Consider the following 26770-nt stretch of genomic DNA (forward strand, 5'->3'; position numbering starts at 1 on the left):
AGGCTCCAGATTGCTGGGGAGGGGGGAGGAGAAGGTAGAGGGGAGGGTTGGGAGCGGACGGAAATGATAAATGGAGCGGGGGTGGTATAAAACTGAACGCTTTCTTTTTAGTTCCATTTAATTTTGGTGGAAACTGTAAAGGCAGTAAAAGAGTGTAGTCTATTTTTGGCCGTAAGTACAGCGAGCCCGGCGGGTGACGGAGAGTAAGTGGCGCCTCGGAAGGAGGCGTTTCGTGTGCGGTTCCTCGTTAGTATAGTGGTGAGTATCCCCGCCTGTCACGCGGGAGACCGGGGTTCGATTCCCCGACGGGGAGGCACGAGAAAACCTTTTTTCCTCTTAAGTAATAAATGTTCATACAAATGTTGTACAGGACAAAGAAATAACCCACGTTAAAATAGCCGTAAGATTTAGATTTTAAGAGCTGTTTTGTCGCTGGTTTGCCGTGTTAGCAATCCAGTAAAAAAAGTGAGCCCAGTTCTATCAGATCAAGTATTGTGTGTGTCTGTGTGTGTTTTAGTGTTTATTATGTACATCTGCAGGCCCTGGACACCTACAACAGAATAAGCCAGCATCCCCATGTTAGAAATTGAGGAAGCTTATTTCAGTGTGCTGTAATGAGAGTCCTGAGATAGGAGCGTGCACTGGCCACAAGGGGAATGCAGACCTGGGGCATGTAGCTCAGCTACAGAAAAAGGTGAGGAAGGACTGACGGGTGGCTTGCCTTTAGGATAGGACTTCAGAGTTGAGACTGAAAAAACTGGAAGAGTACAGGTCTCAAAGGACTTTAAGCAGCAGGGCCTTTCGTCGTGAATGCATGAATGGGGGACCCAGGGAAGAATTTTAAGCAGAGGAGGAACATGGTCAGATTTGTTATCAAGAGAGCAATGGTAGTATTCAGAGCGTGGATCTGAAAGTCAAAGGCAGGAGAGTTAAGAAACTATTACAGTAGTTCAGGAAAAAGATGCTGGGGTCCTGACGTAGGAAACTAGTAAGGAGAGAAAGGAAAGCAGGACTGGAAGGGATCCTTACATAAATGGATTCTCAGACTGAGAAGGAACCTCAGGTGATTCTCAGCTTTTTGGCGTCAGTGGTTTGATGATCATTAACGAGAGATAGAGACGATGCGAAGAGGGCAAACTTAGGAAAGATCTAAGTTTAATTTTGGACATATGGAGTTTGAGAATATATGGAGATCGAAGTGGAGGTGTCTGTGAGTCAGTTGGTGTGTCCACAGTTCTGGGGGATTTTGGAGTAGACATGAGAGCATCACATAATGTGGTGGCTGAAACTGTGACTGTGGGTAAGCTCAGCCCAGGGAGAGTGTGTAAAGAGCGGTAAAAAAAGGTTGGTAGCTGGGACAACGCCAGCATTTAATAAAAAGGGGCTTGAGGATTGGGGGAATCCTTTCATAATCAAATCACCTTCAATTTTATTTGTCAGTTATACATCAATGACGCTGAAAATTTTTTTAAGGGGGCAAAGGACTAGAGTAAGAGGAACTCACGAAATAAACTAGAAAGGGCCAACCAGCCATGTCATATGCAGCCTAGAGGGCAATTAAAATAAGGGGTAAAAAGTCTCATTTGGATTTGGCAAAGGGTTGAGGGAAGGGAGGATGGTGGTTTTGTTGACTTTAGTGGTTTAGTTGAAGGTGTACAGCAAGCAGTGGGTTGAGCAATAAAAGAAGAAGAGAAATAGAACTTAGGCTACTCTGTCAAGATGCTTGACCAATGTCGGAAGGGAAGATAAAAGAGGAATAGAGGGGAATGTCACATTGAGAAAGTATTTTTTTATTTCTTTGGGGAGAGGAAACAGCATATTGGTATGTAGAAGTAAAAGGGTTTCCAGAGAAGAGGAAAGATTTAAAAAGCGTGGGGGGTAGTTGATGACTTGAACACTGGAGAGTGTGCATAGCTCCATTCTGTACCACAGTGATCTCACAGTTGAATTTGGCTCCAGCAGCAGAAAAAGATGCCATCCATTTGGGCATAAGGAGTATAAGGAGGATATTCTTATACCCAAATGTATAGACAGAGGAAAATAAAACAGACACTTCAAACTATGAAATCGATCTGTATACCTCTTAATTTCATAGGGCCTAAAATCATGACATAATTGATATTTGTAAACATTGGGGCCTAAAAGTGTTCTGGGTGTTACCAAATATAGGGTGACAAATATGACGCAATAGAATTGGTATGACTGACCCCCAAATATAGTGTACAAAATGAGCAATTCACAAACAATAGGAGTGTTATTTATATGCAGTGGTGGATTGAGAATAATTTAAAAAAGCTTCCCATTGCTTCTATAAAATGAGCATGATATCAGTCTATGTTTATGAAAGGAGGCTTTATCAAGGATGAAAACGATGACTTATATACAATTTTGTGAAAGGAAAAGTACATATATTTACAGGGCTGTATGAACAGGAAGTATTCCAGTTCTACTGCTCACCTGGAAAAGTTACATAAACCCTCCAGCCTTTAGCCCCCTCGAGATAAATGAGATACCGCTGCCTCGTGGGTGAAATGAGATAATGTAGGTGAAGTGCTTAGCACTAAGCTTGGCATAGGGTCAGCATTTGTCACGTGTTAGCTAGTCTTATTATTTTGGTTGGCTTTTATTTTGTTTATTTTAATACTTATTTGTTCTCATTTGTTATCAAGAGTTTTTAGGAAGACCCGGGAAATGAGAAGCAACCAAACATGGGAAATTAGAAGCAGATCACGCTGGATTAGGCCTCTAAGGGTGTTTACAACATTAGCAATGATCATGTTTCTGAAACACATTTACATTTAGGAAATTCAGGAAGTTGCAGTTGGTGCATTAACGCTTCCTTGAAAGGGTATACAGACTTTTCACTTTCCCCTTACTTCACCCAGACCTTTCCTTTCTGTAAGTAGTCAATACAACTTGCAGATACTAAGTGCATTCTACTGCACTGTGGCCACCTAGAATAGAGTTGGGGAAGGCTCTGTCCTACCTGTTGGATAATTTATACTCTAGCACACAGCTGAACCAGTGACCCAAGACAGCATGATGTTACAATGAAGGCCAAGGCCCAAGGAGAACTATTAATGAAGTCCTAGGGAGACAAGGTCTATCCCGTTAGGGAACGTCAGGAATAGCAGTAGAGCCTTTGGGATGGGGCTTGAAGAATGAGCAGAATTTTAATAGGAAGAATGGTAGGGGCTATAGAAGCGAACTGGGGAGTGTGAGGGGGCAGCTTTCCAGGTAGACATAGTAGCAGGAATCCAGGCACGGAGCCAGACGCAGAGACGTGCTTGGGAAAGAACAATTATGGGGATACAGATCCCTACACATTAACCCAATGCTTCACATACTCCCTAATAACCTTCCTTTCTTCTTTCCTCTCCAGGTTATACATCTGGCGTGGCAGAGACCATTAGTTGTCTCCCCAGTATCTGCGTTTCTTTTTATCCTTCATAGTAAAACTCTCGATGGTTAGCTGGACACATGGCCTCCCAGAAGACTACATTTCCCAGCCTTTTGCAGTTATGGTCACGCAACTAAGTTCTGGCCAAGGTAAGTGGGATCGTCAATTATGACTTGTAGGAAGGGTCTTTAACAGGGATTTTTTTTAACCCTTCCTCTCTTCTGTTATCTGGAATGCTGAGTTGATGCCTAGAGCTCTGCCTGCCATGCTGCATCATGAGATTGGAACCATGTGCTGAGGGTAGTGCAGTAGCAACATAGAAGGAGCTATGAGCTAGAAGTAGCAGATGTCTGGTGATCATGGAACTCCCCTGTGGACTGCCTACTCCTGGGCTTCTTTTCCTTTTTTAAAAAATATCTTTATTGATTTCAGAGAGAGGAAGGGAGTGGGAGAGAGAGAGATAGAAATTTCAGTGATGAGAGAGTCATTGATCGGCTGCCTCCTGCATGCCCCCGACTGGGGATCGAGCCCGCAACCCGGGCCTGTGCCCTGACCAGGAATCGAACCTCATCACTAGGATCCTAGATCAACGCTCAACCGCTGCGCCACGCCCAGCTGGGCTCTTTTCCTTAAGAGAGAAATAAACTTCCACTTTAAGACAGTGTTCTTTTGGGTTTTTCTGTCATTCACAGGGAACTCAGTCTTTACTAAGACACCTAGTCTCAGTTGGATGGGTTTATCCATTTAGACCCAGCTACTTTATCCATTTGGCACCACTTTACTGTGGACTATTATATAAGTTTGAAAAATGTTACTTATCAGCTACATCTTTCTTCCTTCTCTCTTGTATTTTCTGCTAGAGCATTCTTTCTAATTTAATCATATCACCACGTTGCCAAAAATCCTTCAAGGTCTCACCAATATCTCCAGTAGATATTCTCTATGTTTATTGGAAAATGTGACTGCCTGGGGGTAGTTTAGCCAAGAATGTGTACAAGCTGGGCAAGGAGAGGACACCAGGGGTGTGAGAAGCTGTGAAGAGGTAGAGTCAACATATTGGAGCTCCCGTGGTGCCAGAGGATGATGGAAATCAGGGTACACATCTGGAAAGATAAGGGGCAGTATTGGCAGAGAGTTTGACAAAGTAAGATTATGGATGACTTTCTATTTTCATATAAAAGGGAGAGGAGAATATATATATGTGATATCTATGTAATATAGATAAAATTTGTGATATCTATGTAAAATATTTTTGGAAAGATTCTCAAGAAACCATGGCATGGTTTACCTATGAGGAGGAAAAGTAGGGTGGCTAAGAAACAGAGGTGAGAAGTAGATATTTCAACTGACTAACCTGTTAAACCTTTTGAATTTTGATGTATGTGACTATAATATCTATTCAAAAAAATTTATTGATTGATATTTTTAAAAAATAAAGGTCACCAGAACCGAAATATGCAAACAAAAACAGCCTCCAATGACTTCCCATTGACATCAAGCTCTGGCACTGGCTCCTTCTAGCCCCGCAGTCTCACCTCCACAGGCCATGCTGAAGGAAACTTGTCCAGGGAAGTGCAAGTTGTCTGCCTCCCACTGCTCTTCCTTACACTGGAAGTCTCCACCTCCCGCGCGCACACACACACACACACACACCCATTCTTCTTGGTGGGGTTCTCTTCCCCTTCAGGACTCTGCCTCTCTTCCCTGCAGCCTGGGATGGAGTCTAGTAGAACCTCTTTCCCTAACGGGATAAAGTCATGATTTCAGCCACCTTTTTTCATTTAGCTCACAAAACAGTTGAGGCAGTGCTGACCCATTTCTTCATTTTTCTGTTAAATCTGTTTTTACTTGTGCAAGAATTTTATGTTTATATTTACATCTTTAGTCTATTCCTCATGTCAAGGAAAGGTTTGGAAAGCTGGGCAGACCAGAAATGAAAGGAGTACGAGTCAGAGTTCTTCCAATTTTGTAAAAGAGCATAAGTGACACCCCCATCCGGCCTGCCCCCACTCCTTCCACTCCCTTTCTCTCTCCCTCCCACCATGGTTGACAGCAGGCAGGGTCTGGTGGAGAGCCTTACCAGGCCCTGTGATTCCTTCCACACAGGCCTGTCTTTCGTTTCAATGTTTGTACCATTAGGAGGGACTGTCCTGAACAAGATAGATTGTCAAGCTGTGCTGGGTTGGATCCAGCCCAGGAAATCACTGCTGGTCACATGACTTTCTCTCTTACCCACAGAATGTGGTTAGAGGGCCAGCAGCTTCAGCTCCTCCTGAAAGCTCCATCAGAAATGCAGATCTCATGCCCCACCCCACAACTGGATCAGAACACAGATCCCCAGGCGATGTGTGCTCAAAGGATATTTTGGGGGTTGGAGGAAATGCAGTTTAAGAGTTAATCAAACATGTCAGGGCAACCTCTCCTGGAGTCCACAGCTCTAGACCCTCAAATCAGTTCTCCCTTAATACCCTAATGCCATCCCCAACACTGCACCTACCAGGCTGCGTGATTGTCAGTTTCCTGGTCAGTCTCCCCTACCAGTAGGAATGTTCTTCATTCCCAGGCGATATATTTTCCCTCTCTGAGCATGTTGTATGAATGAACAAATGTGTAAATGAATGAATGAGATTTTATTTGCAGTTCCAGACATCCTTTTATTCTGTGCTTTATTTTGTGTTGACTTCAAGGCAAAGAGAAAGCCACTTCCTGAGTTCTTTCTTGTCCTCCAGTGCCACCAGATAATATGTTTGCTTGTGACAGAGAATGCCCTACCACCTTCTTGATAATGGTAAACAATTTAAAAACATTTTTATTGAAGCATGCTATCCATTCATAAAAGTGCACATGCCATAAGTGTATAGCTCACTGAACTCTGTAAGTTGAACACACAGTGCAATTGTAACAGAGTGAAATACTAGGCCTCTCCGACTCCGTCTTATTCAAGCCTATGTTGTTCCCATGGCCTTCAGGCTAATAGCTCCTGCCTTGTCTTGCATATAGACATGTCAGTCATCAGAGGAAATCTGCTTGAGCTTGAGTTTTCCAAAAACGCTCCTCCCATTTTTCCTTGCCATAAAAGAAGCCTGAACTCTGTACTTTTAGAAGGTGGATTTGAGGAGCTACTAGGCCTCCCATCTTCCTGGTTGGCACCTTCTCGATTGATAAACCTTTCCTTACTCTAGACTCTGAGGTTTTGAATTTTGACCTTTTGATGCTTTGGGCACACAGACTTTGGACCAGTAACACAACCAGCACCCAGATTAGATACAGGGCATTACCAACACCCACTAGGGGCCCCCGTCTAATTACCTCCCAGTCTCTAGAAATCTCTCTCTCCAGGGGTAACCACTGCCCCACTTCCAATAATATATTACTTCTATCTGTTTAGCCATTTATATATTTCCCTTCCACAAATGGAAACATACAGTAGATACTCTCATGCTCAACTTCTTTGGCTCACTGCTTGTGAGATTCCTCCCTATTATTATGTGTACTTTTAGTTTGTACAGTCTCATTGCCGAGCAGCATTACATGTGTGGATACACCACCCTTCTCCACTCTACTGTGGATGGACATGGGGGTAACTTCCAGTTCTGGGTTGTAATGAATGGCACTGCTATGGGCATTCTAGAACACGTCTTTTGGTGAACACGTTGGAGCCAGGTTTTGACGTGCTGCTTTGAAGTTTGGACAGCTTAACCCCGTTGTTTTGGTACTGCTGCACCAAGCCAAAAAATTCATTGATTGCAACAGCCCAGATTCTATAGTCATGGACATAAACCCAACAATCCCACAGCTTGAGTTGGGGAAAGGTCGATCAAGCAGGGAGGGAAGCTCTTTTCAAGGAAAAGTTTCTTAGCAACTGCTGGTCTAGCTCACACTTTAGTCCCCTTTTAGTCACTTCTCTTTCTTTTCTAGGTGTGCCTGATTGTAAGATTCAGCCATCCCATGTGTTTTTTCTGACTCAGAGATTCCAGCTCTACTTATATTTTTCCTACTAAGTAGCCAGTAGTATTTTACCAGTGCAGGTACTTACACCTTTTATTCTGGTCATCTGAAGCATGAGCGGGATTTGACAAGTGTCCACAGGATTTCATTTTCAAAAGCAGTATTCCTGTCTCGTGTTGGTTCGCTTTGAGCCCAATTTTTCTGGTTTTGCCAACAGAGCAGGTTATTGCTACTTGCTTGTAAAATATGTTTTCAGCAAAGACCAACCTAAACAGCTTTCCTCCTAAACATTTTTCTCACCTACAAATCCATGTTTGAGGAATTATCTACTACTTGGTCATTTCGTATCAAAGGTCTCTCTTACTTGGTGTTTTGATGGTGAGCAAACTTGTGTAAGAGACTCACATAGTTGACTCTCTCTCCCCTTCTTCTGCAGATGTCTATCTCAGTATTTCTCAAGCTGAGTCATGCACTTCCATGTACCCACTACCTGGCTTCTCCTGCCTTCCAAGCTGTTTCCTCTGGGCTCCCAACCCAGCTCCTTCTCCAGCCAGCCTCTACTTCCTTTCTCACAGACACACCTCACTGCTCAGCTTTGCTTGTCCAGGTCCTGATGCTGAAAGCCCTCCCCACTCACTGCTCTCACTTCTGCTTCATTCTCCATACAGATTTTCCCAGTGTATATTCCTTCCTCTTTTGGGCCTTAATTTTTCTTAATGGGAACTTTATATAAACACACATGTGTGTGTGTGTGTGCATGCGTGTGTGTGTGTACAGGCAGAGCTGTGAAAAATGTGAAAAATTTTACTTGCCTGAGGTTCACAGTCCCAGCTGCTCAGTTTTCTTGTTTCTGCTTCTTATAATGTAAATAAGGATCCTTTTTCGGTCTATTTAGTGTCTTGTATTTTGTGCTTTTTCATGGTGATCTTGCTGTTTAAAATGTCCTCCAAGCAACTGCTGAAGTGCTGTCTGGTGCTCCTAAGCACAAGAAGGCTGCAGTGGGCCTTATGGAGGAAGTGTGTGTGGGGGATGAGTTTCATTCAGGCGTGAGTCACAGCGCTGTTGGCCACGTCTTTTATGTTAATAAGTCAGCTACGTACTGAATAAAGTATCTTTAGACAGAAACACACGTAAAGCAAGGTGATGCATTGGTTGGTTGGTTGATGAAAATATTGTGACCCAAGGTTCTCAGGGCCCCTCCTGTATTTTTCCTGGGAGCAGTGGCTCAGGATTTGCTCGTTCAGCATTTACAGCAACTTTATAGAACATGATCACTGTGCTTCAGGGGAATCGCCTGCCTGTATTTCTTATCCTCCCAGTTAGTTCATATGTTTTTTCCGACCTCTTTCTGTTCCCAAAGGAGACAAGGTGGCAAGCTTCTCACAGACACACCTTACAGTCCCTTTAACTCTCTCACAGCACCCAGCTCAGTACGAACGGCCCGGTAGGTCCTTAGTTGATAGAAAGGAACCAAAGACAAAATAAAAGACAGCCCCCTGAATGGGGCAACAGACTCGCCAGTGATACATCTGATAAGGGGTTAATATCAAAGAACTCATACAACTGGACACCAAAAAAACACACAACCCCAAACAATCTAATTAAAAGGAATCAAATGAGGGAGACTAGGGTGGAAGGACAGAGGAAGGGAGGGGAGCAGAAAGGAAAGCCACACCGTGGAGCCTGAGGTTACTGCTTGCTGAAGAGGACTTGGGTTCCCAGAATTTCTCAATCTCTCATTCCTTAAATGCTTCCTCTTTATTTCTGAGCACAGCCATTCGCTAGAAAATATAAAATTAGAAATCAAGTGATATTTTACGATAGATTTGGCTTTTACTTCTGCTCCGTAAGGAATGTGACAGAGCAAATCTTCCAGGTTGTTTGGAGAGTTTCCATTTTTCCTTCCCTAACTGCCCAGCCCGTGGTCTTCCCTTGGAGAGGGGCGGCAGCGGAGCTCCTGAACGTGGGCCAAAAGCGGGCCCTCGTGGCAGGCGTGACCACAGCTCGGGATGACCAGGCACCCTTCATGGGTACAAGTGGCATGGATGCCCGCTTGTCCCTGGGAAGTTCATACGCTTATTGGGACAATGGAGCCCGTGAAATGAAATCACTAAAGAGCAGCGTGGGAAACTAAATAAGTCAAGAGTGTTTGGACCAGTCGGCACACGCTGTAGGGGTTCAAGGAAAGGTCAGTGGGCAGCTTCGTGGAAGCGGGAGGCTTCATGGAAACACAAAGCAGCATCGACCTAGGATCCAGGAGGTCACGGTTCGGTTCGGGGTCAGGGCACGTGCCCAGGTTGTGGGCTCCATCCCCAGCGGGGGGGTGCAGGAGGCAGCCAGTCAATGACTCTCCCATCATTGATGTTTCTCCCTCTCCCTTCCTCTCTCTGAAATCAATAAAGACATTAGAGAAAAAAAAAAAAAGAAACAAAAAGTAGGGTCTCTAATTCTTCTGTATTGTGAACCAATATTAGTAAAAATTGGGCCACACCCTCAATAAATGTTTATTTGCTTATTTATAAATTATCTACATATATTAATACTATAATTAATAAATATCTTAAGGCACAAAATTCCCTCAGGGCAAGGTTCATTGCCAATGATAATGAATATACTTTATTTTAAGTAACCATCTTAATAATTTTGATTTGCATGGTAGGGAGGCTACCTTTTCAGGTCTAATTTGATGACCACTGTTTTGTTTTGTTTGTTAAATTAACATGCCCTCCTCATCTTGGAATAGGAGAATTGCTAATTCTCCGGTTTTCTTGTTGCTCACTTATGCTCAAGTCCTAACTTCTGCATTGAGACTGCAATTTGTGAAATGTGATCCTAGAACTTTGAATTACCTGAGTGTTTAGGAAAGTCAGGAACCTGCAGAAGGTTTTAACCAGAGCCAGAGAAAACACTAGCCAACTGAGAAAAGTTAAAGGAACAACAGAAGAACAAAATCTCGTTGTTCATGATTATATCTCATAAGTCATACCTGTGAAACAGACCAGACACTTAAGTAAAATGAGAGATTTCATATTTCCTGCCTGTCCCCCCTCCCCCCCAATGATTGCTGTGTGCACGTATCCATCCCTCTCTGGAAACTCATCCTGGATGAAAGTGTCAGGTTTGGACAGATAATTGAAGAGGAAAGTACTTCCAATGAAGTTGATGGTCAAGAGCAAAGTCAGATACCAAAGGCAAATTCAGAAAAATAACTCACACTGCTTGAACCCTCAGATGTATTTCCAAAAAAGGACTTCGTCACATTTTACGCAAGGTGTCTGTCTGTGTGCAAGGGGCTGTCCACTCCACCCTGGCCTGCTGATCAGGGCAGGATTCATTGAGCTCTCCTGTCTCCTAGAACTGGAGGAACTAGCAGCCACCGGAAAGCTATCTTTCCAGCTTCAAACTAGCATCACTGAGCCTTGAATGTGATGTATCACCACTCCTGTCATTGTCAGTTGGTCACACAGACCAACCCTGAGACAGTAGGAAGGATACCAATCTATGAATGCCAGGAGGTGGGGATCATCGGGGGCCTTCTTGGGGACTGGCTACTCCCATGAGTAGGCATGATTACTGTTCCCATATATTAAGTCTCCTTTATAAAGGAGGACACCAAGGCTCTGATTAGTCATCAGCACATGTCACTCAGCCTGGAATAGGCAGAGCTGTGGTTTGCCCCCAGGCAGGCTGACCCCAGAGCACATCCCTTTTAAGCACTGCCCTGTCCCCTGGCCTCCCCACATGCCTTTTTCTAATTTCCTTTCTTCCCCCTGCTGCACAAAACATTGCGAATAAGATATATTTCCTTCTGCTTAGGCCGTTTTGAAAGTCATTGTTTCTTAAGGGTGGAGATTGGAGGGTTTCCAAAGAATGAAATATAAGGAGAATATCTGTCCAGAGCCCCCAACATGTCCACATTAACTAATTAATCAATTAAGAAAATGTAACTCACACACTATGAAAGACAAGACCATTGACCCAATTTTAGAGCCGGATCTTTATAAAATGCACACAAGGCAGAGTGTATACATTCTGTCATATCTCTTTCCTCTGTGGTGGTTTGGGTCAGGTTGTTGTTTAGTGAGGCTAGGAGGGCTAAATTAAGCAACATTTTTCGAAAATGAGCCTGTAAGATTAGACCTTAGGAAACAAAAGCCGGAAAGAGAAACTACATTTCCTATAAAATGTGCAACTGTGGGATAACAGCTTAAACACAAAGACTGGATAGAGGGCAATTTACATACGAGAAGTAATGGGGTTCTATACGATATATTAAGTCACCTTTATAAATGATCATGTGAAAGGTAAAGTTTTGTTGTTCTTTTGTTGTGATTTTTTAAAACCAAATTTGTACTGCATTACACAAAATCATAAGCCATCATTTTAAACTAGGTTATAGCAAACAATAAAGACATTTTCTTTTGTTTAATAAATTTTGTAGCACTTTCTATGTGTCAGACCCCATTTTAAGTGCTTTAGACATAGTAGCACCTTTCAGTTAATCCTGATAACAACCCCAAGATGCAGGGTCTATTTTCCCATTTTACAGATGAAAACTAAGGTGCGAGTCCTGCCCTGGTTAGGTAACCAAGTTAGTTAAGTTGCTGAGTAACCTAAGATTCAGTAATCAGCAAAGATTATGCAGCTAGTCAGTTTCAGAATTGGGATTAACATCAGGCACTATAGCCCTAGCTTTTGCCTGATAAAAATATGAATACATAGCTCATTCTCTTTTGTGACTGCACAGGCCATTCTCACCCCTTCTCTGCCCAGCAAACTCCTGCTCTTTTTTAAAGAGTCAACTCAGACTTACCCTCTGCTATGGAAACTTCTGTGATTTGCATACAGAGTTGGGCACCTGTTTCTCTATGTTCTCAACATATCTTGCTCATAGTATTGAGACATTTGCTGTTTTTTGTCTGCTTAGCTTCTAGTCTCTCTTCTCTGGCAACAGTTCTGTGACCCACCTCATTTCAGGAGTAGCCCATGTGACCCAAGTCTCGCCAATCAGAGCACCAAGGAGCCCCAGTTCAGAGGCAATCCTGTGAGCCAGGTCTGTCTAATCAGTGAACCCTGGAACATGTCAGGGAATTCTGGAGAGAAACATGCACATTTGCATTCTTACCATCGTACCTTCACGTGGTGCCTGAGAATGAAGCCAGAATGAAGGGAGCGTGAAAGCAACAAGACAGTGGGAAATGTCACGGCCCATGTCATTGTTTGAGCTTCTGGATCACGCCCCCCTGAATTCAAAGTAGACTCTTGGACTTCATGAGCTAATGAATTCCCCTTTTCAGCTTCCACCAGTTGGAGTTTTCTATTATTTGCAACCTAAAGAATATTAACCAATAGATATATTTCATTATACAGTGGTACCTCGGTTTTTGAATGTCTCCATGGACGAACATTTCGGTTTAGGAACACCGTAAACCCAGAAGTCAGTGCTTCGGTTTTCGAACACTCCTCAGAAGTCGAACATGCCCCATGGCTTCTGCTGAGGGCAAGATCCTGAGGCCCAGCTGCCAGCTGTTGATCCCTTGGTTTTCGAGCATTTCAGAACTCGAATGGTCTTCCGGAATGGATTACATTTGAAAACCAAGGTACCACTGTATGTTTACATGTTTATATCTATTTCTTTATACTAATGTGTCTCCCTACTTGACCGTAATTATTTAACGGCAGTAGATGCTTAATAAATAGCTGTGGACTGAAATTAGCTGAAAAGTGTTTCGGGGGGACTAAGCCTAGAGCAGGGACACTTTTAGGGAGGCTAATGAACTTGGTGCAAAATGTGCTCAAGGGATTCAATTAGGCCGAAGAGTGGGATTGAAAGGGAAGAGACAGATACCAGACAGAGAATTAACAAGGCAGTGATGCGAATGGGGTAAAGAGTATTTAGCCTGGGTTCTATCCCTCTGTGTGTTTGTGTCTGTGGGTTTTAGTAAGCTTCTCATTAGCAGCCAGCCTAAATTAAAATTTAATTTTACTGCTGGTTACTGCCTGTCTAAATAGCCCACTTCTTCCAGTTTATCACAAGTGGGAAAATTAATATTAGAGAACCAGAGACTCACAAATGAGCAAATAAGCATAACTGTCACACAAAAAATAATGTTTATTAAACACCTTCAGACCCTCATAAGGATAGGACCAGGAGTCCAGAGCCCCACACACATCAGTTTACAGTAACAGGCAGCTTCTGGACAATTTAAGAGAGCACCAATTATGAGCAAAGGCTCTGAGCAAAATGGAGATTGACAGGTGAAGTGGCCCTTGCCTCCTCTAACCACCAGCCACGTGGACGCCAGGAAGGAGACCCTTGGGCAACAGCACCCTACAGCCAGCCCCAGGACCCAGTAGGAGGGAGGGACAAGGCCCCCTTTGCTTTCAACACCTCACCCGGAAAAGGAGCCAATCCTATTGCTACTGAACATCTGAGCCTACTCCTGGGACAGGTCAGCAGGATGGAGAGGCACCATCTGTTTCGCTCCGGGATTATTTCACTTCTACTCTCTGACTGTCGCTGACCTGCAGACTTCTAGCTGTAAGACGGTCTCTGGGTGACCTATGCCCGGATCAGACTTGAGGGAGACCCCATTGTCCAGGATAGGGGATCTATAGGGTTCCGCCCAATGGAACATTCTATGATAAGGGAAATGTCCTATATTTATGCAGCATCAGCCACAGGTGGCTACTGAGCACTTGAGATGTGCCTAGTGCAACTGAGGAACTACATTTTTAGTTGAATTTAGTTAATTAAAGTTAAAATTTAAACAGTGACTAGTGGCTGCCATGTTGGATAGCACAGCTCTATAGTTTCTTTCTCCCCCCCCTTCTACCCTGCCTTCTCCTTATTTCCCCACCCACCCCTCTTCCTCTTGCTGAAATAGCTCCTGTGAAATGTGAACTATTTGCTAAAACCTTCCTGGTCTGGGCAAGTGCCCAAATCCAGTGGATGCACAATGGGTCATGTGAATGTGGCCTCTTAGCTGAAGAGGAAGGTTTGTGATGATAAATCAGAAACAGAACCATAAGGGATAACCCACAGACAAAAGCACACAGAATGGGGTAGCACCCAAGGTAAATACTGTTTACCTCACTCATATCACTGCCTTGTTAATTGTCTGGAATCTGTCCCTTCCCTTTCGGTCCCACTCTTCAACCTGATTGAGTCCCTTGATCACATCTTGCACCAAGTTCATTAGCCTCCCTAAAAGTGTCCCTGCTCTAGGCTCAGTCCCCTCTAAAACACTCTCATTCATCACATCATATGCTGCCATTTCAAATTATTAATATTTTACACAATTCCTTTAAACTGGTTACTTACCTTTCATTTGGAGGTATGATTCCCCGTCAGGGTACATGCCCGGGTTGCGGGCTCGATGCCCAGCAGGGGGCGTGCAGGAGGCAATCGATCCATGACTCTCATCATTGATGTTTCTATCGCTCTCTCTCTCCCTCTCCCTTCCTCTCTCTCTCTGAAATTAATAAAAATATATTTTAAAAAATAAAGCACATAGGATAAAGCTCAGCACACAGTAGGTGTTAATCAGTCGTTCACTGATATTAGCTTTGCACCCTTCCTTGCACACAGAAGGCACCCACTAACAGGTTTGCTGAATGAATGAATTACTGGATTAAGTATGTTGCCACCAGGTGGCAGTAGTACCCCATTTATAAGGACTGAACCAAAATAGGGGACTAGTGGATGCATTGCAATTCTCTCTTGAAGTCCCAGATACACAGTATGAAGAAAAGAACTGAACCTTTTTTCTTTTCCCACTGAATTAGTCTGCTCAGGCTACCAAAACGACAGACTCAGTGGCTTAAACAACAGACATCTATTATCTCCCAGTTCTAAAGGCTAGAAGTTCAAGATAAGGTGTCTGCTGGGTTGGTTACTAGTGGAGCCTCTCTCCTGGCTTGTAGATGGCCGTCTTCTCGCTGTGCTCTCACACAGCCTGTTCTCTGCACATGCAAAGGGAGAGAGGCCTTGGTATCTCTTCCTCTTCTTGTGAAGTCCCCTAGAGCCTCCAGAGGAATGGAACCCTGCTGACACCTTGATTTTAGCCAAGTCAGACCTATTTTGGACTTCTGACCTCCAGAACTGTAAGAAAATTAATTTGTTTGTGTGTGTGTGTTTTTTTAAGCCACCAGCTTCGTGGTAATTTGTTAGAGTAGCAATAGAAAATACTACAGGGAATGTGGGTTGTCAGGGTCCCTGCAGGAAACAAGTGGGTTGTCAGGGTCCCTGCAGGAAACAAAGCCTAAGTCCCTGTATAGGCTTTAAGTGACAAAATGTTTAATAGACAGACTATGTTTTACGGAGGTATGGGTGGGATTAAGAGCACACAAAAAGGTATGAGGAAGCACCAAGAAATTAACAACAGCAGGAAGCCGGCATCTTCCTGAGGCCTGAGGGGCCCAGGAGAGAGAATGGTGTCACTGGGTCCACTGAGAACTTGAGTCATGAAGAGGCAGCTTAACAGAAGCTGTGGCCATAAAGGCCTGACTGTGGGTTGGGCAGATCCCCTAAGGTTTCTGTTATATACAATAAGCTCTGATGGTGAAGAGGTTTTTTTTAAATCCTTGCCCAATTTTCCATTGCTTTTCAGAGAGAGTGGGAGGGAGAGAGAGAGTAGGAAGGAGAGAGAGAGAGAGAAACATCGATGTGAGAGAGACACATCGATTGGTTGCCTCCTGCGTGTGCCCCGGCCAGGGCCAGGGACAAGCCCGCAACCAAGGTACATGCCCTCAGCAGGAATCGAACCCAGGACCCTTCAGCATGCAAGCTAGTGCTCTAACCACTGAGCAGAACTGGCTAGGGCTGAAGGATTATTTATAAAAGACTTTTAGCCCTAAGAAAAGATTCATGATGAATTCTGTACTTAACCCCTGAGGTCAAAGCAGATAATATTAACAACTGACTTAATGAGGAAGGAACTCCGTTAGACCTACTTGCTTGTGTGTCTTTACCTCTTGATGTAGCTTTTACTTCATTTTGAATATGTAAAAATGCTTTCAATGATTATAACTTATACTTATTTCAACAGATATCTTTAACGGAAAAACATATATAAATGGCTCATAGTGTATAAAAAGCAATGCAGTTATCCATGTGTGTAAAAGCCTGTTTACGGGCAAAAGCTATTAGCTGAGCACCACCACACACCTCGGTGCAGTGACCCATATATTTCAGGCAAAGTAGCAAGGGCAAAATTAAAAGACCCTCTAGTTTTCATATAGTAGTGGTTACCCTCATCTCGCAAGTCTTACCCAGAATCAGTTGGGAGAATGTGTGAGGGGGAGGGAGAAAGGGTACTTTGATCTTTTCATAGTTTCCTTCTGGGTAAATAAATTTATATTTTCGAGCCAAATCTCATTTTGCAATTTCCTGCCAAATTTAGTTCTCTGTAAAGTTTACCTTTGCTTTTTCCACCTCTGCCCTCAGGCATTCAACAAACACTTTACCTTTTTTTTTCCAGATTTAAATTAAACGTTTTAGAGAAATGAGGCGTGTGATAACAGTCCCTGCAGCCCTCCCTACGGCATGACATTCATTTGGGCCTGCTTTCTCTCAAACTGTTCAATTGCCTCCTGATTTATATTAAATACAGCTACATCTGAAGATTTGGAAGCAATCTAAGTGGAAACAGCTTGATTCGCTAGAAGAAAATAATAAAAGTCAGAATAAAATAATTACAAGCAAATTGGAAGAACAGACTCAATTTTGTCACCAATAATTTTTAGAATTTGTTAGATTGTCATTTGTTATTACTCTGTTTCCATTTCTTCAGCCAAAAGAAGTTCTAAGCAAATTTGAATCTATTTTTATAGATGAAGTCAATGAATTGAACATGGTGACTTAAAAAAATTTTAGAACTTTACCCTGGCTGGGTTGCTTAGTTGGTTAGAGAACCGTCCTGATACCAAGGTTGTGGGTTCAATCCCCAATCAGGGCACATACAGATGTTTCTCTATTTTTCTTCCTTTCTAAAATCAATCAATAAATTTTTAAAATTAAAAAAAAATTTTTTTTAAACCCAGATAAGTTACATAGTGAAACCCCATTCACTTGGATCCTACCCTTATTTGCAATGACTTGATATGAGTTGGTTTAAAATCCAAGGGTTTATTAGGAAAATAATGTAAGCAAAATTTCAATCTATTTAAGAAGTCAAATAACTTCCAAGCATTTGAAAAAGCTTTGATATTTTTAATATGCATATAATTCTATTAGTTTGACAGATGATTATCAATATTCCTGTCTTCACTGACATTTACATAGGATTTTGTACTTTATAAAAAGTTTTTGCAAGTCAGAATTTTTGTTCTCACTATATAGAGACATTTCATTCAACAAGTATTTTATTGGGCGCCTATTATCTGCTAGGCTAATTCAGATGTTAGAAAGAAAACTGTAGGCTTAAACTAGGATCTATACCAAGGTTACATTCATTTTCTCACCCCCACCCCTGCCCCAGTGCCACCCCACTAGACATTGGATTTGGAGGACTCTTGGAGGACAAGTGGATGTCTTAGTTATCTGACTCTCCAGAATGCCCAGGATCTAGAGCTGAGCTTGGCACATAGTATATGCTCAACAAATATTCATTGGATGAAAAACTTCTGACTCTCAGTCCAGTGCTCTTTTACTATAACACTGCTAACACTTATTTAGAGACAATTGCTGAGCTAAGGAATATGTATCGTTTAATCCTCAGAAAAAACCTAAGAGGTGGGTGGTATTATTATCTTCATTTAATAGATAAGAAAATGAAACTCAGAGTTAAAAGTAACTTGCCCAGAGTCATATACCTAATAAGCGGCAGGACCAAAATTGGGGTCCAGGAGTGTTTAATTCCGATTTCTGTGCTTCACTACTACCCTGCACCACCTCCATAGCTGACTCGTAACTGTCAGATAGCCTTGTGCTAAAATTAGCAAGGTCTATAAAGGCAGAGATGTTGCACTTTGCTTTGTTACTGTAGTTTCAGAGCCTAGCATACTTGGGACACTTTGGCATCAGGTATGCTCTTAAGACATACATGTTGAATAATTAAACAAATTATTTAGTTAATGATGCTTGGTAACATGTTGTTTGACATTTATTCCATGATTGTTCATAGAGGATACTGTGAGGCTATTTCCTCCATCACTCCTGTTAGAATAGCTCTGATTTGCGTTTGTCTTTTTCAAATATGACTCAAGGAACAAGCACCCTATTCCTGCTCCAGGGTAAAATCCTGGTTTATTTAAAGGAGGGCTTCCCGACTAAAAGTAGTTTGGCAATCAATGTCTGGAGGCATTGCTGGTTGTCGCGAGGGAGAGGGTTGTGCTACTGACATCTAGTGGGTAGAGCTCAGGGATGCAGCGAAACATTCTGCAGTGTGCAGGACAGCCCCTGCCCCCCCACCAAGAATTATCCAGTCCAAAGTGTCAGTGGCGCTGAGGTGAGAAATCCTGGTCTAAGCCAGTCACGCTGGTCCCATTGCCCACGCAGCGAGTGGTTCAGACCCGAGCAGGTGAAGCAATGCTGGCCAATGAGACAAGAGCAGAAATCTAGCTGGGGGTGGCAGAAAAGGTTAATCGCCTCTGCTCATTCCTTTCCCCTTTCTTTTCCATGTAGTAGCCTTCCTCCACTGTTGGCTAGGCACATGCCCAACTATAGACTACACTTCCCAGCCTCCCTTGCTGCAAGGTATGACCATGTGACTAAGTCTTGGCCAATGAGATGTAAGAAAAAATGAGTCTAAATTCCAGGTCATGTTCTTAATAAGGTGATTGCTGTTCTTTTCTTTCCCTCTTTTCCCGTTTCTGGAGAATGGGAGGTGGTATTGGTGATCCAAGTTGAAGCAAGAGCATGACTCCAGGGAATGGCAGAGAGACAAGATAGATTTACATCGGGACTGGTACAGGAGAGGAAAACAAACTGACTTCTTGTTGGAACCAGCATATTTTCAAGTCTTTTTGTTTTAGCAGCTTAACTTGTACCCTAATATGGAGTGCTTCTGACTAAGGTTTTTCTCTCATATCACACACACACACACACACACACACATAGGAGAGGACTCTTTGTGCAAAGGATGTTGTGGGGTTTGTGTGGAATGTCTGGAACCGCGGCTGCTACCTTGTAACCTTGAGATGAGGTTTGCAGAGGGTCAGAGCTGAGCTGCTGAGTGAGCATGGCCTGGGATGGCTATAAAAAACCTGAATCTTTCTTGACATTGTTGAACCATTCAATTAACTAATTTTGCTTCAACCCAACTTCAGGACTTCTTGTTAAGTTGAACATCTAGTAAATTTTCTATTTCATTTAGGCCACTTACAGGGTTTTTTTAAAAAAAATTATAGCCCTACTCTGATTTCCTTTATGTACTCAAGCATAAAGATATTACATGTTATTATAAGTGTGCCCAGACTTTATTTTTTTTACTAGTTTATATTGAATTCCTTCCACCAAGTTCATCTGAATCTGTGAGGTTTCTATACCTGAAGTTAGTATGCTGGGAAAGCATATACTTCCGATCCCATGCGGAAATGAGGGTGCAGGGCGGCAGCTGCCTGCCCCTGTCATGCTTTCTGCTTAGAAACTAGAAGAGCCCCATTGAGCAGGTAGAATGAAGTTGAATGGGAGGCTCAGCTTCTTCCAAGAAGTAGCCTGTCAGAATGGCTCCATCAACAAATCAACAAACAGCAAGTGCTGGCGAGGGTGTGGAGAAAGGGGAGCCCTAGTACACTGCTGGTGGGAATGCAGACTGGGGCAGCCACTATGGAAAGCAGTATGGAGGTTCCTCAAAAGATTAAAAGTGGACCTGCCATTTGACCCAGTCCGTCCCACTTCTAGGAATACATCCTAAGAAACCCAAAACACCAATCACAAAGAATTTATGCACCCCTATGTTCATAGCAGCATAATTTACAATAGTTAAGATCTAGAAACAGCCCAAGTGCCCATCCATAGACAAAAAAGCTGTGGGACATTTACACCATGGAATACTATGCAGCTATAAAAAAGAAGGATCTTTTGTCCTTTGGGACAGCATGGAGGGAACCAGAAAGTATTATGCTAAGTGAAATAAGCCAGTCAGAGAAAGATAAGTACCACATGATCTCACTTATATGTGGAATCTAATAAACAAAATAAACTGATGAACAAAATGGATCTAGAGACATAGACGCATGGAAAAGACTGAGGGATCTCAGAGGGAAGGTAGGAAGTGGGGAGTGGATGGGGAGAGATTGATGAAGGAACTTACATGTTTATAGGCACAACCCACAGACACAGACACTGGTCTGGGGAGGGCCTGGGGATGGGGTGGATGTGGGGTGGAGGGGATCAATGGGGGTAAAAAGGGGACATCTGTAATATTTTCAATAATAAAGATTTAAAAAGTTAAAAAAAAAAAAAAGTAGGCTGTGATCTGCAGGGGTCTAGGGAATGCCATTTGCATGTCAATGGTGCCGCCACCTAGTGTTCCATAGTGCACAACCTCTTGACTTGAGGTCATCCTAGATTAGAGGGAGCCCATTTTCAGTATTTTAAGCCAATTATTTCCGTTTACTTTGCTGCCTCTAATGCCTCACTCATAAGCCTTTCCTAGTTACACTGCCCGGACACTCCCTGAAAGCCACTAAACTCATACTAACAGGTCTGCAGTGTGGACAAACTCCTTAGATGATCTTGAGATGAGAGCAAAGGCTGTTTCCTGGAGGCCACGGCAGACCCTCTTTGTTCCCTTCTTGGCAGATGATGTAGGAAAGGGCTTTTGCTCTCCCCCTGAGGGTTCTGCTTTTTACCATCTGTGCACCTACCACTGAAGGTGAATTTCCATTCACTTCCTGCCAGCATCTGGCTCCTTCTTTTGGACTCATCTTGAATTGTTTGCCAGACCAGCCAATTAGTCTCCTCACCCGTCCTGAAGCTTCCCAGGAAGCAACATCACAACAGGCAACCCCTCATTACCCCACGTCTTCTAAGCACTGTGATTCTAAGTGCCCCTTAGTTGGAGAGGCTAATTTGCACGTGACTCTTTAACCCTTCCTTGAAAGACTTCAATCACACACACACACACACACCATCAACAGCCGTACCCAAGATAGGAAACAAGGTAAGAGTATGTGGCACTCAAGAATAGTTGAAAAGTGAGACATAGTCTCAGATGGACTGTAGTTTAAAACGATCACTATTTAAGTACAGTGTGGAAGGAAAAACACAGGGACAATATTTTCTGATCCCCACTGCGGGACACAATAAAGGCTTTTTCCTAATTTATGGATTTGTTAAGATGAAAGGAATCATATAAGGGTATAAAATAAATAAGTTAGACATTTCACAAATTATTTTTTATTAGAAAAGAGTATAATTACATTGGCAGGGTCCTTTGTCCCCCAAACCCAGGGTGAATGGTTACCTTCTAGGTGGGGCCAAGGAGATTCTCCCAGTTCTATTCATGGAAACATTAGCCTTATACTAAGGTTTTTCACCTTTAAACATTTTTGCCTGATTCCCAAAGCACACATATTTATTCAGGGCATCCATTTGAGTATTGTTACTTCTCTGATTCCTGAGCAAATTGTTAATAGGCTGTTTCAACTCCATGGACCACAGGAGCAATGGAGAGATGGCTGAGGGTAAAGGTATTTGTGGGATGGGCTGTGTACACAGAGGGATAGACACATCTTGGTTCCTCCACGTCCCTGGTGTTGTCACCACAACTTCTCTGCATCCTGTGCACATGGGAGAGTAGAGGGGAAAGGTTGAATTCCTCTTGATGGCTGGGGTGGTAAATAAGGCCTGGACACAGGACAGACCTCGTGGTGGAAACCTCCGCCCTGAGGCAAGCTCCTTTTCAACTACATAATCACGGGACTGTTTAGTGAGTTAATGTAAGCGAGGCACTTGGACTGGTGCCTGGCATATAGAACGCGGAACCTAAAGGGCAGCGGTTGTCATTTGTCTTCAGATCCAGTGCCTTGCACAAGCACACACTCTTGGTAAGCAGCTGACTCTTAAGCTCGGTGCCACCCTGGCAGCTCAAACTGTCTCAGGAAGACCTTCCTCTTGGTTCATTCTTTGTCTTACATTCTTTACAAAAAAGGAGGTATTATCCCAACCTGACCCCTAATCTTGAACAGACGGGACACCCCTTGCTACTCTTGTTCAAAGTGGGGAAGCTTCTGGTTTTGTGGTGAGCTGCGAAAGGAACGAAGGAGGCTGGAACCAGCTGGATAGTAAAAGTGCTACGATCCGCTGCAGGAAGTAGCTGTTGTCTCCAAAAATGCGGTTGCACCAGATCTTACACACAGTAAGGAGGTCAGTCCTGGGAGAGGGGAAAGAGGCAAGGGTTGCCCTGAGAAGGAACTAGCTCCTTCTGTAAATCAGGGAACCTCAAAGCTCTTAGTGACCGAGGGGGAGCCCAGCCCCTCCCCACAGTGATTCATTTCGCTCCCTCGGAACCGGGAAGCTCAAGCCCAGTCGGGCACCTTCTCGGTGTCCCTTCCTTGCCCTCCCCGCAGGCTCCCCAGCCGCCCTCACAGCCCTGCGGCCTTCCCGGCCCTGGGTTCACAGCCTGGCCGCCGCAGCCAGCTCGCCCGGTAGGCCCTGCCCCGAAGTGCACCGTCTTCCGTCAGCCAGACACTCGTTTCGTTTCTACTCTGTCTGGGGCCCTTTGTGAAACCTCTCATTTAGCACCCAGTTATCGGCGTGCGATCAGGCTTGTGAACCAGCACTGTCCGTGGGCGCCAGCCTCGTGGAGGGAAGCCCGCCATTTGTTTTGTTTTCTTTTTCAATTACAGTTTCCATTCAATATTATTTTGTGTTAGTCTCGGGTGTACAGTATAGTGTTAGAAGCCTCCATTTTTATTTATTTATGTTTTGTAATCTTCACCCAAGGATATTTTTTTCCATTGCTTTTCAGAGAGTGGAAGGGAGAGGAAGAGAGAGGGAGACAGAGAAACATCGGTGTGAGAGACACATTGATTAGTTGCCTCCCACACACTCCCTGACCAGGGCCAGGGATCAAGCCTGCAACCCAGGTACATGCCCTTGGCCGGAATCGCACCCGGGACCCTTCAGTCCACAGGCCGGCGCTCTATCCACTGAGCCAAACCGGCCAGGGCAGCCCTCCATTTTTTGTTGTTTTTTAAAAAATATATCTTTATTGATTTCAGAGAGAGGAAAGGAGAGGGGGGGAGAGAGAGAGAAACATCAATGATGAGAGAGTCATTGATCGAGCCCACAACCCGGGCATGTGCTCTGACCGGGAATCGAACCCTGATCACCTGGGTCCTAGGTCAACGCTCAACCACTGGGCCACGCCCGGCTGGGCCCCTCTGATTTTTAAGAGACCAGAAGTAAGTTGCTGGGGACAGACCGTTTAATAGGTACAGAGGTTTCTTCGGGGGTAATGGAAGAAAACGTTTGGAACTGAACCGAGGTGGTGGTTGCACAATATTGTGAATGTACTAAATGCTACTGAATCGTACACTTTAAAATGGTTAACTTTATGTTACGAATTTCACCTCAATAAAATAATTAAATATCGGCCCAGGTTCTCAGATAGATAGGTTCTGGGAATACTGTAAATGGAGGGTGGGGAGCCAGCCAGGGGAGCCAGCGGGCCGCGCCCTCCTCACACCTCCAGTTCGGGGCTGAGAGGGCAATGGAAAAAGCGAGAATGCGGCCAGCTGCACACTGGGCATGCTGTTCCGATGGTGCAGACAGGGCTGGGCTGGGGTGCGTGGTTCCTCATGAAGGCATCATTTTGCCATGGAGCTCAAGTTCCCTGAAGGTTTAATTTTTCTTTTTTGTGAAGAGTCTCTTTGGCTGGGTTGGTGACAACTAGCCATTCAGGTTCTCTGCATTAAATTGTTCATCCCATAAGCAAACACCACTCAGTCTGACAACCAGCCCCCGAAGGGTTTAAAGGCTAATTACCAAATAAAGAAGCCAGCATTCAGGGAGCGTTGGTTTCCTTTCACTTCTGCCTTCAGTAGAAGCTTCTGGGAACGTCCTGCACCCTGGTTAGAGTCATCAAGAGAAAATCTAGGTTGCCTCATTAAATGTGAATTTCAGGTAAAGGACAAATACTTTTTAAGCATAAGCATATCCGATGCAATATTTGGGACATAATTATACTCAAAAGCGTTCATTGTTTATTTGAAATATAATGGGACATGCTGTATTTTTATTTGCTACATCTGGCAATCCTGTGATGTCATCTCTGAAATTCTGACCTGTAGGATTACAGACAACAGCCAGGTTGTGAGTTCAGATACCAAATAGATGGTCTCCTCTGGGGCAAACACTATCCCATTGGCCTTATCCCTGCCAATACTCAGTCTCCCAAATGATGGTGCAGCTTCAAATACCACAGACCTAAAATCTGTAACAAATGGCCCTGGACCTGGTTTCATTTGTTGATATCCTGCTGGTGGCAAAGGTACCCCCCATGATTTACAGCAGGTGGGAAACAGCCTACAGCATCAAACCTTCCAAGTGCAAACAAGTGGTGATCAGATGAAGTGTGAAAGGGGCCAACCTCAACCCACTGAGCCACCCGGCTCCTTAAGGAGAGCCCTGTGCCGGCAGAGCCCATTTCTGGTAGAAAACTTCCCAGAGAGTAGCTAGAAGTTGGCCACTCTGGATTTTGACATTTTCCTACTGCTTTTGTCCTCGTGGGTTATTTTAGGGCAAGGAGAGTTATGTGAGGAAGTCTAACCACAGTGGAAAGGACTTTTATAAATAGTTAACTCGCACACTGGATTATGCTCCCCTGGCTGCAAGCTAGACAACCATTATTTTTCTTTAATTTCTTTTGAAAATCAAAACATAATTGACATATAACATTATGTTAGTTTCAGGTGTATCACATAATGATTTGATATTTGTATATATTGTAAAATGATCATCACCGTAAGGCTAGTTAACATCTATCACCATACATAGTTGAAAAAATGATTTTCTTCTTGTCATGAGAACCTTTAAGATTTTCTCTCTTAGCAACTTTCAGATATGCAATACAGTATCATTAACTCTAGTCACTATGCTCATATTACATCCCCATGACTTACTTATTTTATAATTGGAAGTTTGTGCCTTTTGACCCCCTTCACCCATTTTGTCCCCCCACCCCAGTGACCACCATCAGTTTTCTGTATTTATGAGGTCAGTTTGTTTGTTTGTTTGTTTGTTTTTTAGATTCCACATACAAGTGAGATCATACTGTATTTGTCTTTTTCTGTCTGGCTTATTTCACTTAGCATAATGCCCTCAAGGTCTATCCATGTTGTCACAAACGTCAAGAGTCTATTATTTTTTTATAGCTGAATACTATTCCACTGTATATATACCACATTTCCTATATCCATTCATCCATTGATGGATACTTAGGTTGTTTCCATATCTTGACTATTGTAAATAATGCTGCAATAAACATGGGAAAGCATACACACACACACACACACACGCATATCTTTACGAGCTAGTGTTTTCATTGCCTTTGGGCAAGTACCCAGAAGTGGGATTGCTGGATCGTATGATAGTTCTATTTTTAATTTTTGGAGAAACCTCCATTCTGTTTTCCAGGGTGGCTGTACCAACTTACATTTTCACCAACAGTGTACAAGGGTTCGCTTTTCTTCACATCCTCATAAACACTTGTTATTTCTTGTCTTTTGATAATAGCAATTCTAACAGGTGTGAGGTGATATCTTATTGTGGTTTTGATTTGCATTTCCTTGATGATTAGTGATGTTAAATATCTTTTCATGTATCTGTTGGCGTTTTCTATGTCTTCTTTGGAAAACCGCCTATTCAGATCCTCTGCCCATTTTTAAAATCAAATTGTTTGATATTTTGCTGTTAAGTTCTATGGGGCTTTTTAATATACTATTTTGGATATAAATCCCTTATCAGCTATAAGATTTGCAAATATCTCCCATTTAGTAGGTTGCCTTTTCATTTTGTTGATGGTTTCCTTTGTTGTGTAGAAGCTTTTTAGATTGATCTAGTCCCACTTGTTTATTTTTTCTTTTATTGCCGTTGCTTTTAGTGTCAAATCCAAAAAATTATCACTAAGACTGATGTCTAGGAGCTTACTGCCTATGTTTTCTTCTAGGAGTTTTATGGTTTCAGGTCTTACATTCAAGTCTTTAATCTATTTTGAGTTAATTTTTGTGGATGGTGTAAGAAAGTGGTCCAGTTTTCCCAACGCCATTTATCTAAGAGACTGTTTTCCCTCATTGAATATTCTTGTCTCCTTTGTCATAAATTAACTGACTACATATGGGTGGGTTTATCCTGGGCTCTCTTTTCTGTTCCATTGATTTGTGTCTGTTTTTATGCCAATACCATACTGTTTTGATTACTGTAGCTTTGTAATATATTTCGAAACCAGGGAGCATGATGCCTTTATCGTTGTT

At 43.2% G+C, this 26770-nt stretch overlaps 1 long non-coding RNA gene and 1 other non-coding gene across 2 annotated transcripts; both read left to right on the forward strand.

Moving 5' to 3' along the window:
* The first annotated feature begins 194 nt into the window (after nucleotides 1-194).
* Nucleotides 195-17223, forward strand: LOC107544117 (uncharacterized). The gene is made up of 4 exons (XR_001603869.2): nucleotides 195-258; nucleotides 3383-3549; nucleotides 12719-12948; nucleotides 16831-17223. It is a non-coding gene; the product is annotated as an uncharacterized LOC107544117 (long non-coding RNA).
* TRNAD-GUC (transfer RNA aspartic acid (anticodon GUC)) lies at nucleotides 242-313 on the forward strand. Its single transcript has one exon. It is a non-coding gene; the product is annotated as a tRNA-Asp (tRNA).
* Nucleotides 17224-26770: the final 9547 nt, after the last annotated feature.

This window comes from Miniopterus natalensis, chromosome 2, assembly GCF_054644295.1.
Source record: "Miniopterus natalensis isolate mMinNat1 chromosome 2, mMinNat1.hap1, whole genome shotgun sequence".
Lineage (NCBI taxonomy): Eukaryota > Metazoa > Chordata > Mammalia > Chiroptera > Miniopteridae > Miniopterus > Miniopterus natalensis.